The 13,721-nt window shown below is 41.2% G+C and overlaps 1 protein-coding gene across 1 annotated transcript in view; it reads right to left on the reverse strand.

The window, feature by feature from the left end:
* tle5 (TLE family member 5, transcriptional modulator) overlaps nt 1-13,721 on the reverse strand; it is a gene marked incomplete at both ends in the record, with an annotated part of 35,092 nt that overhangs the window by 16,096 nt on the left and 5,275 nt on the right. The gene's annotated exons all lie outside the window — the stretch shown is intronic.

Here is a 13,721-nt window from a genome sequence, read left to right on the forward strand (position 1 = left end):
ATGTTTTTATAAAGGCACTTTTATTTTGTTTACCTAGGCAATATGTGATATTGCTTTTATTTTATGCAGTTTATAACAGTTGAGACAATTCCATCTAAGCATGGATAAACATTTAAAACTTCAATGTCTCCATTTGTCATTCTGTCTTGCAAAGCAGACTGGACGAGATCATCCTTTGCACACCTTAGATTAAAGCAGAAATCAGTATGAATCAAATTGTTTTGAATCGAAAATCGATTTTGAATCGAATCGTAGCCCCAAAAATCGGAATCGTGAGATAGTAAAAAACTCCCACCCCTAGTATATTCGACATCATGTTAATGATGAGGCAGCGCTATCTTGTCGTATCCTGTAATCAGGGTTAGATGTGAAAGAAAATAAACAACATGAAACACAACTTAATCTGCAGTCTGCAGTTTTTAATCAATGCAATCTGCAATATTGTAAAGGCTGCAGTGTAATCTTTCCATTTTGGATCATTTTTGTATCAGTGTACTGTGTAGTGGTTACTTTTACATTTCCAGTCCCGCTAGGGTTTAGATCTATAACACAGTAGTTATTTAACGACAGTTTGCCTTAAATTATACATCAAACTGTAACAGCAATATCTGTGAGAAAAATCCCAATTACATATTTTTACAAAATATTGCCTAAAACCGCCAATAAATATAGTTTTTTTTTATTATTATTACTAATGTCCCTTATTGTAATCAGAACACAAAGGAAACTTAAATGGAATCAAAAACTCAAGGTGTTTAAATACTCAGATCAACCCTTCTACACGTTACTCTACAAAGGATGGACTTAAAACTGCTGATGCTAACCCATAAAAGCTGCGCAACATTTAAGAAAACCTGTCTCTGACCAAACAAGCAGGCATTTTGATGATGCAGAACACGGAGGTAGGAACGCCTACCCACCTTGAGAAAGCTGTGTATAATGAGCTACCATAGCCACCAGGTAGGGTTAATGTTAGATAAAACTGTACTAAACGCCACTTGTTTGCTTTCAGAACTTTTCTCTTGGCGTTGTCTGACCTGAAAATGATCCTTCTGCTTAGACTAAACGTTGCTTTTATAGCTCTTATTGTAATTCTGTCCACACAACTTTCTCAAGGCCTGGCTGTGTGCACACAGCAAGAATCAAACCCAAATAGGGACAAAATCTCATTATTTCTCAGCAGGCTGCATAATGGGTCAGGTGGGGGGGGAAGAAAAATCGACATTTTCCCACTATGATTGAGCGGGCATAAAAAAAAAAAACCCCATCAGAAATCTGATTGCAGCACTTACGGGAAACCAGCCTGCTGCTGTTAGGAATGACCTGTCACTTTGTACTCTGCTCCCCATGGCATGTCACACAGCTTCATTTTTAACTACAAACAGGCTGCTTTGCATTCACAGAACTATGTCCAGAGAATATGCAAAGCAACAGGATTGCTTCAGGTTGTAGTAATACACCTTTTTGAATTTTTTGACTCTTACATGCGTAGGACTGGGGGGATGAATTCCGACTAAATCTTCCCACGGTATAGATAAAAACACATATGTATGCTTGAAGAGATTCAGTAAAGGTTGTAGGAGAAAGGCTAACAATTGGAAGGTCATTCAAACACACACATGGTGACAAGCACGGTGACCTGAACCATTACACGTTCAATTATCGTGAGAAGAACTGACATATATCAGGCTGCCACCACACACACACACACACACACACCAACCTCGCTGCTGCTCGGAGACAGAACCTTGACCGTAAAACAGAATAACCTTTTTCCGTTATCTCTCCATCCACTGTGCCATAGACCAAACTCGGCAAACAACAGCTCGGCTATATGGCTTTGTGCCACACAGAGACTGTGTCAACACAAAACACTTAGCTACAGGCAGCCATGCAACCCACACAGCAAAAACTGCTCCTTTCCCAACGCCAGAAGAGGACTTTGCCTTCCATTTTTTTGCCCTGGTGAGTCATGTTCACTGTCACAAAAACACTGGAAACCAAAGTGTAGGAAAACAATGTGGGCAGAGGCAGAAAAACACAACATAAGAAAGCGCAATAAAAATCATGAAATAAGAGGAGGGTGGATACACCTCAGTCTTTTCCTTTAGTCCTTTTAAAATGAAAGAGGCAACTGAAAGATTTTAGGTTGGTGCTCGTCAGCATCTGATATAACGCAGAAAAAATATTTAATTTGCACATTCACCTAGGTGTGAAGTTTGCAAGATAAGAGATGGAGCTGATAAAAACCTGTCTAATGCCGAGTTATTTGACTCAGGAGTGAGTGATGACTGTCTGTCAGTCTCCAATTGCAGACAAAATCCAGATGTTAGCGTTATTGGGTTCTTAGACCAGTGGAAATATCTTATGAGCTTTGTCAACAAACAGGTTGCCCCCTGGGCAGGAGGAGGGTAGCGCTGGTGCCCTAGTTCAAATTTCCTCCCTGCGGAGTACAGAATGTAAAAGTTTAAAATACCAAAGTTTCTCTTGATCAACAGCCCCAGGTTGTGCACTGTGCCCCCTGGGACAAACAAAAGGAGGCAGAGGAGACAGAAGAGGACAAGGACAAGGGAAAGGAGGGCAAAAGAGGGATACGGAGAGAACTTATAAGCTACAACATCATAAACCAAATCATGGGATGTATGAGAGAATGCTAATGACTGTAAATCAGTTGGACTAGTACTGGCAATGGCTCTGTTCTGACCAAAGAAACATGCACTTCTTCACGGAAACTCTGACCCATACGTATGTGAATTAACAAGAGGGGGGGGACTGTGAATGCCACATTATACTTCTACAACTGCATAATGCGTTATCCAACTGCGTAACCACGGAGACCCCTCGAGTCTTCATAGTTCTCCGTCATAGTGCCGGATACGCACTGCAATTTACAGCCCGATCAGTAGGGATCGCTAGGCAAGGTTGTTGTGCTTCTGGCTACTGTGAGCAATGGCGTCCGAGAGAGAAAGACTGTTGCTGTTGTTGTTGCAGCAGCTGAATAACATTGAAACAGTGGCTGTTTCTCACCTGAAATTAATATTTTTCTGAGTCCCGGAACGCAGTTTTAAGATAATTTGAGGCGAGAAATTAGCCATTCAGAGTATAAACATGTAGTTTGTGTCTTTAAGTACGACGTATTTATAGTTTGGCAGCGGTGTTGTCGGCGGTGATCAGCTCCGCCTCTGTGGACGCTCGGTGCTCACAGTGGCCGGCACAGAGCAGCGTTAGCTCAGCCTGTCCTGAGGACCAATCGCAGCCCTTGCCGTCTCCGTTGTCCCTTGACAGAGTGACGGAAAACAATATTTTGTGCAGCCGGAGACGATGGAGACGCTCTCCGACAGGCTCTCCGGCAACGTAGAGGGTACTCCGTAACCTATGTAGAGCACTTTACGCAGTAGTATAAATTGGGCTTGACTCCGATAAATTGTTTAAAATGATACCTCTGACTGAATTATTACTGCTCACAAGAGGACTTTGTTTGCACAAGTGGACGAGAGGTGGACCAGACTAAAAGAAACCATGTGTTGATCAATGTTAATATCGCAGCTGTGACTACAAATAAGTTAAGGACTTAAAAGTCTTCTTCAATGGCACATGATGTCAACTTAGTAAACAGCTGGCCAAATCCCAAATCTCAGGTTCTTATAGAAGGAGTTCAGCTTCTCATGGGTGACTTCACAAACAGGCGCCACTTGGTTCAAACCTGTACTTTGAGCTGTCAGTGTGTAATGATCACTCAGAGCAGATGCTAATAACAGATCTGAAGGGGTCCATGTAATGTCAGACTGAGATGATGTTGGAGTTGTTGTCAGGACAGTTCACATGTTGTGTAGCATGTTAGTGACATACCAATGCCGTCTCTTCGACAGAGACTGTATCTGAAGAAAGTCTTAAAGGTGCATTATGTAATAAATCTAAAGCAACTGGCCATAAAAACATGTCACAGAGACTCAGGAGTAATGTTCATATAACATACTGAACTCACCAACAACAACAGTACAGCCAAAATATTTGCATTAAAAGAAATATTTTGAAATCGTGTTTTGGCATGTGGCGCCACCTACCACAGTCTACCAATCATTTCAGTCAATAGAGTCTCAGCTGCAGAGCAAACACGGGTTGGTTGCTAGTTACATCAGAAAACGAAACCTAAAAGACCTCGGTATTTTGAATTTGAATGTAGTAACCGTTTTTGGCCACATTCTTACATATGCCACCTTTAACTTGATTTTGTGAAATCAATAGCTAGTTTCTAATGAACCAAATCATAAAATTTGATTAAAAAAACATATCAAACTTATTTCCTGCAAACCAGTACTGACTTGAAAACAAATTAAGTCTCAACTTATAGTTTGTGGACTTTCAAGTCATCGTCATAACAGCTGGTAAAAGACCTTTGCTGTATTTGCTGTTGAGAAATTGCAGAAAATTGAACATTATGCAGAGCCTGAAAGCAAGTTTTACAACTGGCTATGAGGCCAAAACTAATCCTGAACAATTTTCTGCTACTTAAAGGCGCCATATGTAAGAATGTGGCCAAAAATGGTTACTACACTAAAATTCAAAATACCAAGGTCTTTAGGTTTCACTTTCTCTGCCATTGTAGCTCAGACGCAATTGGCAACCTGTGGTTGCTCGGCAGCTGAGACTCTACCAACTGCAATGATTGGTAGATGGCGGTAGGTGGCGCCACATGCCAAAACATGATTTCAAAACATAAACATGATTTGCGGTCTGCAAAAGATTTTTTTAATGCAAATATTTTGGCTGTACTGTTGTTGTTGGTGAGTTCAGTTTGTTATATGAACATTATTCCTGAGTCTCTGTGACATATTAGGAGGATTTTATGGCCAGTTGCTTTATATTTATTACATAATGCACCTTTAATGTATTTCATACATGTTTGTTTTATTCATTTTTATTGTATAGCAATATAGTTCATGCTTTTCTTGTGTTGAGTGGTAATGTGCCATGCCTTGTTAATACTACATTTAAATCTAACATTATTGCAATATCTCTCAGGAAATATCAATATAAAGGCATTTTCCCAAAATCATCACCTCTAGCTAAAATCTCTCAATAATTCCCTTGTGTCAAGCCGCGTTAGATTTTAATGTGACACGGAGTAGGACGGAGTAGGAACGAACTAAGAAGTCGTTTTGTTATTAAAAACATATCAAATAGAAGACTGACACGCAATAGCTCTCTTCGAACAGTGCGACTGTCGAATTGTTTTGCAAATGACTGGGAAAAAAATATGATTGAGATTCATCCAACAGCAATCCTTAATCTAGTTCTCTCGGTGGAATCCGGGACGCAACGTCAAGCACTGCAGGAGATTTAAAGGCAATTTTCACAGTGTTTCCCTGAATGTTTTCCCATTACACACACACACACACTCAGACTATGTGGGCCTCTCCCAACTCGATGCCACACACACACACACAGCTAACAATGTTTATTATCTCTCACTCTCTGTCAGTGACCAAAACAAGGTGCTCTACAGGGGCCGTAGAGCCCACAACAGATGGACGCCCATAATGTTAATGAAATACTGCCGTAATATTGTGACACATGCCATCTGCTGTGACAAAAAAGGTGCCTGCATGCTGCGAGTGTGAAAATGTGTTTGTGCAAGAGAGAAGCTCGGCCAATGTGTGTGTGTGTGTATATATATATATATATATATATATATATATATATATATATATATATATATATATATATATATATATATATATATATATATATATATATATATATACGACAGAGGAACAGCCTAGACAGTGTGAACGTGATGGAGAAAGAGACACAAAGGTGTGTGTGTCTTTGTGTATCTGTGTACAGAGTGTGTGATACGCCTCTATGTATGACTCTTGGCTGCCAGAGGAACTAATATTCACTGCCATGAATCATACACAATCATACTATAGCCCACAGACACTTTCTCACATGCTACATTTGCATAGTGGACGCACACATACACACACACTCACACGCCCCGTACACGCACACGCCCCGTACACACAAAGAACCTAAATGTAGGACAATCTCTAATTTGATTCTGCCCTGCTCCTTTGAGACGCAATTAAAGCATTAAAAAGCTTTGTGTGCTGGTGAGGCAATTGAGACAGTCTTTGCCGAATAAATGGGATTCATCGTTTCAGGAAATTGCTGCCCCACCCCCATCCCCCACCCACCACCCACCAACAGTCCTCATTACATACACGCACGCACACGTGCACTGCACACACACGCACACACACACACACACACACACACACACATACATAGAAGTGTGCACAGACAAACTCTTCCCCATCCTGGCCTCATCATCCGGTCCAATCCATGTGAAATCTACTGTGAAGTATAATGTCTTTTTTAAATAAGAATCAGGCTTAGGCTGTTTCTGCTATATATCTGTCAAAGGGGAGACCGGGGAGGTTGGCTTTACACAGACACATAAACACGTGCACACACACCGCAGTGATTAGACACCCGAACAATTCAGGAATAAAGTGCACATATTCAATGAAATATTAAGATACAAATAACACACACACACACACACACACACACACACACACACACAAACACACAGACCAGCACATTAACGGCGGGATACATCGGAAAATATCCTCCTCTGTATAAATCCTGCCTGAGGGTAGTTGCAGTGTGGGGATTGTATTTCCTGGAGCACTGCCTGACTGTTTACATCTCAGTCAGTGTGTGTGCTGGGGGCAGGGATTGAGTCTTGGCATTGTAACCACTCACTAATGACTGGATGTTATCTCACTGCCACTTTTAAATGAATGTAGAAGATCTACACTGATGAACAGTTGGCCTATTTTTCAATGCCAGCCCGTTTGTGTGCTCCATAGCAACAATCTCAAGGATGCCATTTGAGCGTCCGCCTCCTCTGTCCATCGCAGACTCCTCCCTGTGCCCAGTTTGAGTGGTGAGGACAGACGAAGACACATGATTATCGATTATTACTCAAGAATACTGGATTTCCTCAGTGACTGAAAACATGGGAGTTTTGTCTGCTGATTAATATTTACTTAATTGAATGAATGCATGTTAAAATAGTGTATTGACAATTTAAAACGAAGAAAAAACAACTAACAACAGATTTGGAACAGTATTTTTTGAGTCTTTGTCTCAATGTGTAAAAACTGGCCAAAAAATGCAAGCGTTTTTCCAACTCTCTCCTCTCTGGCGACAAAGACGCTGATTCTCTGGCTTCCCGCAACAACGCGAGTGAAATTACCGTAATAACCACATGTCAGCCTTGATGTCCAACTTCTCATCTTTCGGAAACAGTTACCATTTTTCCGATAGTGCCAACCGTCGTTTAAGTATTGCAATGCGGTGTTACAGGGTTAAATATGAAGCGTTAAGACACACCACAAACTATTTTTTGTTGAATATTTTCATTGTTTCTTTGCTCCACATAAAGAAATCATTAAAACTGTGGTCAAAACAAGACATCTGTGAACGTCATTTCCAGGTTTGACAAACCATGAACTTTCTGACATTTTATGGACCAAAGGATTAATCGAGAAAATAACCGACAGATTAATCGAAAATAATAATAATAGTTGCAGCTCTACAATATACACCAATATGAGTTTTAAGCCATACCGCCCCGGCCCTACTAAGACTATACACAAATACGGTCTTCCACAAATCCTGAGACATACAAACATCACAAAGAAAGCAATTTTCTCTTCTTCCGTGTTGGCTGTGCCACTGAGCAACAGCTCATCATCACTAGATCTGGACTCCAACTGTTTCTTCCTGTGAGAAAATTAATTCTGGTGCTTATTATGTATCCCCTTAATTGCATCACACTTAATATGAATAGTAAGGGTGTGTGTATGTGTGTGTGGAACGTATCCTCATTTATTTATTTGCAATATCGTGCTGGTTACTTGCATTTCCGTGATGCACTGTGGCCTCTACTGTGTTGGAATAATTCATCTCAACTCTGAAATGTAAAGTGTCAAAAAGGGAAGTTGCCAGTCTTTTATTATTATTATTATTTCCAGCCCATTTCCTCCCAAATATACAGTTCCTCCCTTGCAGAGCAGAATTGACACAATGAGAGAGGTTAATTATTTGAGAGAACAAAACATGTGGAGAATGTGTTTAACATGTAGACAAACGACTCAAAAAGAAAAATCCACCGAGCCAGACGTTGCAAGCCTAAGCTTCTGGCTAATACACCAGCATCAAACAAGATCACATCGTCCATCTAAGAATAGCTCCAACCAAACAGTTCCAACTAAATATCCATGATTAGTGTTTGGACTAAAGCCTGTGTGCCCAGTGATCTGAGAGAGGGATGGGGCTAACTGGCCCACATCCAAGCTCACCCTGGCCAACTCCGTCTGGGCCAAGTACACCCTGCAATGTTAGCTGATTTGTTTGTGTATGTGTGTGTGTGTGTGTGTGTGTGGGTGAAGGAGGCTAAGAAATAGGATTGTCTCTTCAGCCGCTCAGGACAGGGGCTTTAGAGCGCAGGGAGAGCATAATCCTGTTTGGGCCAGGAATTTGATTTTGATTATTATCTCTGACAAACCCAGCCAAGGTTTACCCCCATTTCTGCACTGTTATTCCCACAACACACACACACACACACACTGCAGACCAACAGATTTGACCTCGTTAAGATGCTTTAAAGAGGATTACGCTACTTTTATCACTTCGAGCGAAGTGCCCTTGCAAACATAGGCTTGGCGTGGCTCGCCCCCTCTGCAGGAAGCCAGCTGAGCGCACACTGCAAACACACCAGCATGACATTTCAGCCACTGAAATCGCAGATGCACAAAAATATGTAGCAGAGTCTGCCCACAAACACAGGCGTGTACACAAACACAAGGTGGGAGCAGGCATCCCATGACACAACATACACACACACACACACACTATCAAAGGGGGGAAAAGTGCCGAGATTGCAAAGCCAAGGGAAATGGGCAATTTGTCAAGAGTGGAAAGTGGTGAGGCTGACACGGCTCTGGGTTTGGAGACCATGGCTGAGATTAAAGCCAGCCTCACAGAAGGGGGGCTTTAAGATTACACCCAGTACGGTTGTGCGGATGATTGATGCCTGCTTGTAAAAACCAAGGTTATTACTTACAACACCCGGCGAACAAGGGAGGAGCGGGGAAAGGAAGGGAAGATTACTCCCAAAGTTCGCAACAAATAAGTGGATAATGAAAGAAAAAAGCTGGAGTGCTGGAATGTGGCCGACACCAGGGAACTTGTGTTTAATTTGCTTGACTGAGGTGACGGCACTAAAGTTCTTGTGTGCGCACGTGTGTGTATATACAAGATATTGCAATATTTTCCCCTGATTGCAGTCATTTAATTTTGATAATCGGCAAATAAGTCCCAATGTAATATTTACATTAAGCTATGATATAATTAAACGGCTGCATGTTCCAGACCCTGCTTAGACCTGGTGTTTACATTATACTGTAAATGTGTCTCATCTGTGGTAGTTTGAGGATGCATATGGCCATGTTTATGAGCATGAATGATCAAATCATCCTCAGGACCAATTAGAGCCTCCTTCACTGACATCTTCTGATCAGCACAGTACTGCCGCAGACAAGATTTCATTTTTTCCTACTTAAAATCATATTTTATCATACAGCAGTGTGAGTAGAGCTTTCATTCCCCCCATCGCTCCCCATCACTGGTGTAGACACGCACACACACACACACACACACACACACACACACACACACACACACACCCACAGAGACAATCACACAGGCAGTGGACACATCTGTTCATTCAGACTTGTTAAAACATAATTTTGCTCTTGCAAACAAACATGACGTCAGTGTGTGTTTGAATACAGGGCAGGGACTTCAGCGCTCACCTGAGGAGACGTGCCCAGGACGCATTTTATTGCCAGGTGTGAACAGCCATAATTAGCACTGTCCACATTGGATCAGGTCACTGAAGACAGAACAGGGGCATAAGAATGTCAGCGTTTTCCAATTTAATTTCTTTGAATGTTTTTTGTATCCTTTTTACTCCACTGTGACAGTAAAAATGAATATCTTTGTTTTTGACAAAACAAGACATTTTTGGAAGTCCTGATTTTCAATTATTGGGAAAGACCAATTGTGAAAATACAGAACAGATTAAGCAATAATGAAAATAATTGGTTGCTGCAGCCCTACACTGGTTGCACTTTAAAAAGCAGAGCGCCAACTTCACAGCAGGGTGATAGCAATACCTGCCAACGTGTATTTTGAATGCCCCCCTCCTGAACAAACACGCTAAGTGAGGGAGGTTTTCATGGTCTTGCTTGTGAATCCTCACTGTCTGAATGGGATGTTGGTGGTGATGAGGTGACGTATTGTTCCAGTAGAGGCCCCACTGTTCTCAGGCACACAAACACAGCAGCTAATTCTCTTGTCTGGACTGGTGCAGTGCCTTACGCTCTGGCAGATCTAGGGGCCCTTGTCAGGCGGTCCCAATCAGGCAGCCCCCCCCGTTGAGCTGCTTTGTTCCAGCCCATCGCACCGTTCTGCCCGAGGGAAGCACTAATACCCCCACCTCCCACACACTCCTGAATACTGATGCAGCTACTCCGCTCTCCACACACACACTTGCTCGCTCACACACGCTCTTGTGTGCCTGCGTTAAGGTGCATGTAAACACACACAAGCTCATTAATATTTTCCTTTTTTCTCCCTCTTCCACTGACAACATCCTTCAGTCAGCGTGTCTACACATACACACACACGCACACTCACACACACACACAAATACATTTTAAGATTATTATGCATAGACAACCAAAGGCCCTCCCACACAAACAAAGCTGTCAAATGTGTTATGAATTTATAACATGACAACCTATACTCCACCCAACCACCACTGTGCCTGTTAATGCTGTGCATAAACACGCACACGCACGCACACACAGTTAATCCCTAACCATAACTAGTTAATGCCTAACATAAACCATTGCAGAAACAAAATTAACATCTTAGCCCTAAACAATTCCTAAGAAATTAGGTTCTGCCTCATTAGGACCAGGACTCCTTGAGGACTACTGGTCCTGACAAGATTAGAAAGAGGAAACAAATACACAAGTGCACACACACATGCACGCACGCAGACATCTGTAGCTTTGGCAGACGGAAACACGACCAAAAACCTGATACAACTCGGCTGACATCTGTTTTTATTTCTGTTGTTTCTGGTGAATTTGCTGCAGTGCTTTATGTAGGGCGAAGTAGGCCGAAGAGGAAAACTGTGGACACATAATGAACATACAAAGTATAGCTTATTTCAAAGCTCAGCTTTATATCATTTACATTTTTCTCAAAACTGTTCTGTTTACATATCAAAATGTTTTTTTAATGCTCCTCTGGTATAAACAATGTGTGTGTGCTCTTCTGCAGCTACATACACTGAGGCTGTATAATGTGATGCAACAAAAAACATCAAACTTCATGAAATAAAGCTCCTTTGTGGAAAGTAAATCGGAATCATTTGAAAACACGCGGCTGTCCCATAAAAGCTTGTCAATATGATCCCAATCTTGTCATGTTGACAAATTACACTTGTTACGTTTACGACGTAAACAACCTCTCAATTTCTTCTCAGAGAGCCACTTGGCAGCAATGCAGTAAAACAGCTGGATCACATAGTCTCTCTGCGTGTAGAATAAAAAAACAGACCCATTTCACAGATCATACGCTATTTTTCTCCCAACCAAATTCAGGGGTTTGGAACGGGAACGTCTTAATATATTTGCAAGTTTACAAAACATGTTATCACAATGACTTGGAATGGGGGCGGGATCTATTCGGACCTAGAATAATGTTAACACAAGTGACATCATCCATAAGAATCTGAACTCATAGACATCACCTACAGCCAGGCATCTATTGGATGATAGCAGCTGTCAATCATACTAGTTTCCAATATATATGTGCCATACTTTCTTCTGAATGATAACGTAATTTACGACATGTTTTTTACAAGCCTGTCACCCCCTGGTGGCTAACAATTGATTGTTATTACTTCCGTGTTAGCTTAGACGTCCACTTTCCTATATAAGTCTATGGTTTCAAACGGCATATACAAAGGTAAAAACACACAGAGACTTGTGAAAATATTTTTCATTCATTGTGCATACTCAGCAGGATGATGGGTAGTCAGTCCCATGATGCATTTGGACTGTGTTGCGACTGTGAGCAAACACCAAATTAATTCCAGACAACCTTTCTGTCGAATAAAGTTTTGAGTGACGCATAAGGTAAAAAAAAAACAAAAAAACAGTTATCTGACACTTTGGCGATATATATCAATGCACACAATCTATGAAATAGAAGTTGACATAATAACGTTTGCAAATATGCCTATACAGGCTGCAAAACCTCAGAAAACTATCCTTGTATTATTTCTTGTTACATTAAATTATTTGATTATCCAATATCACATCACAATATTGCAATGAAAACATTTTATAAACACATGGCACAAATTGTATCCACACTGCCTTATGATAGCTTTTTATCTCATTCCTAACTACAGCTTGCTATCGTGACCGATTTCTTGAATCGATGCGATTCCAATTCATATGGTTCCGATTTGATTCAATTACGAATCCAACTTGATATTGGTTAATTTAGCGATATTTTGGTTTCTAATATTTTTGCTTTGTTGGAAAAAGAGAAATTCACAGAACTAATGCTGCAAAAAGTACAACATTTGGATTGCTAACCTGGTGCGTCACTTAAAATACATAGAATGTTTACTCAAAAGTAGTTACATTAATGCACATTAATTTGACCTCTCAGTGAAATTCTACAAACTCAAACGTGAAAACCTGTTGAAAAAATGAAAGCAATCCAGCCAAGAAGCGCATCAGACAGTTTGACGTCATTACCAAGTTGTGCAGCAGAGGGTGCTGTGAGCGCAACTTGGCCTGCATCCATGCCCTCTTTGCTCATTAGTAGACAACAGTGTTGTGTTGTGTTGCTGTGCCAATCGAGGACACAAACAAACTAAATGAGCAGACAATCACAACAACAGAGCATCTGAAAAGCAGTGTTAGGAAGTATTTCTGGTTCTACAACCACAGATTGCGATGTAACAGACAAATCTGCGGACTCAGCTGTTGGTTTAGCTGTTAGCCCCACTGGAGCTCACACAGATCTTTGCAAGACTTGAGCGTGATAGTACAGGACGTACAGGGGACACAGGGAATTGCATATAGGGCAGTGAGTGTATACAGACACTCAATGCAGTATTCACCGTCAGGTGAGGACACCGCCACAACACTGAAAATACATAGTCATAGGCTAATTGGTGCGTTACTATGACAATGCAGCATAAAAGCTGACATTTTAAAAAAATAAAAAAATCATGGCGCAGAAGAGTTTAAAGAAAATGTCTGCTGCAGCAGACAAAAACAGCAAAACACATACCGTGTACCTGCCATAACAAGTTTGATTGGCTTTTTCTTTAAACATGCTATTATATTGTCCTCTTCTGCCATGGTTTAACCTGAATATTTGTTATTAAAAAAGGCATTTTCACATTTTATTTGTGTGTTAATGCACTGGACATTTGGTTAACCCTTGCACAATGTTACTGATGACCTGTATGACAACTGCAATAGACCGACACAGGCTGAAAGTGGATAATCAAGTGGGTCCCCCCGCCCCCCAAATTTAAAAGT

Source organism: Microchirus variegatus, assembly GCF_963457635.1.
Source record: "Microchirus variegatus genome assembly, chromosome: 4".
NCBI classification, from domain to species: domain Eukaryota; kingdom Metazoa; phylum Chordata; class Actinopteri; order Pleuronectiformes; family Soleidae; genus Microchirus; species Microchirus variegatus.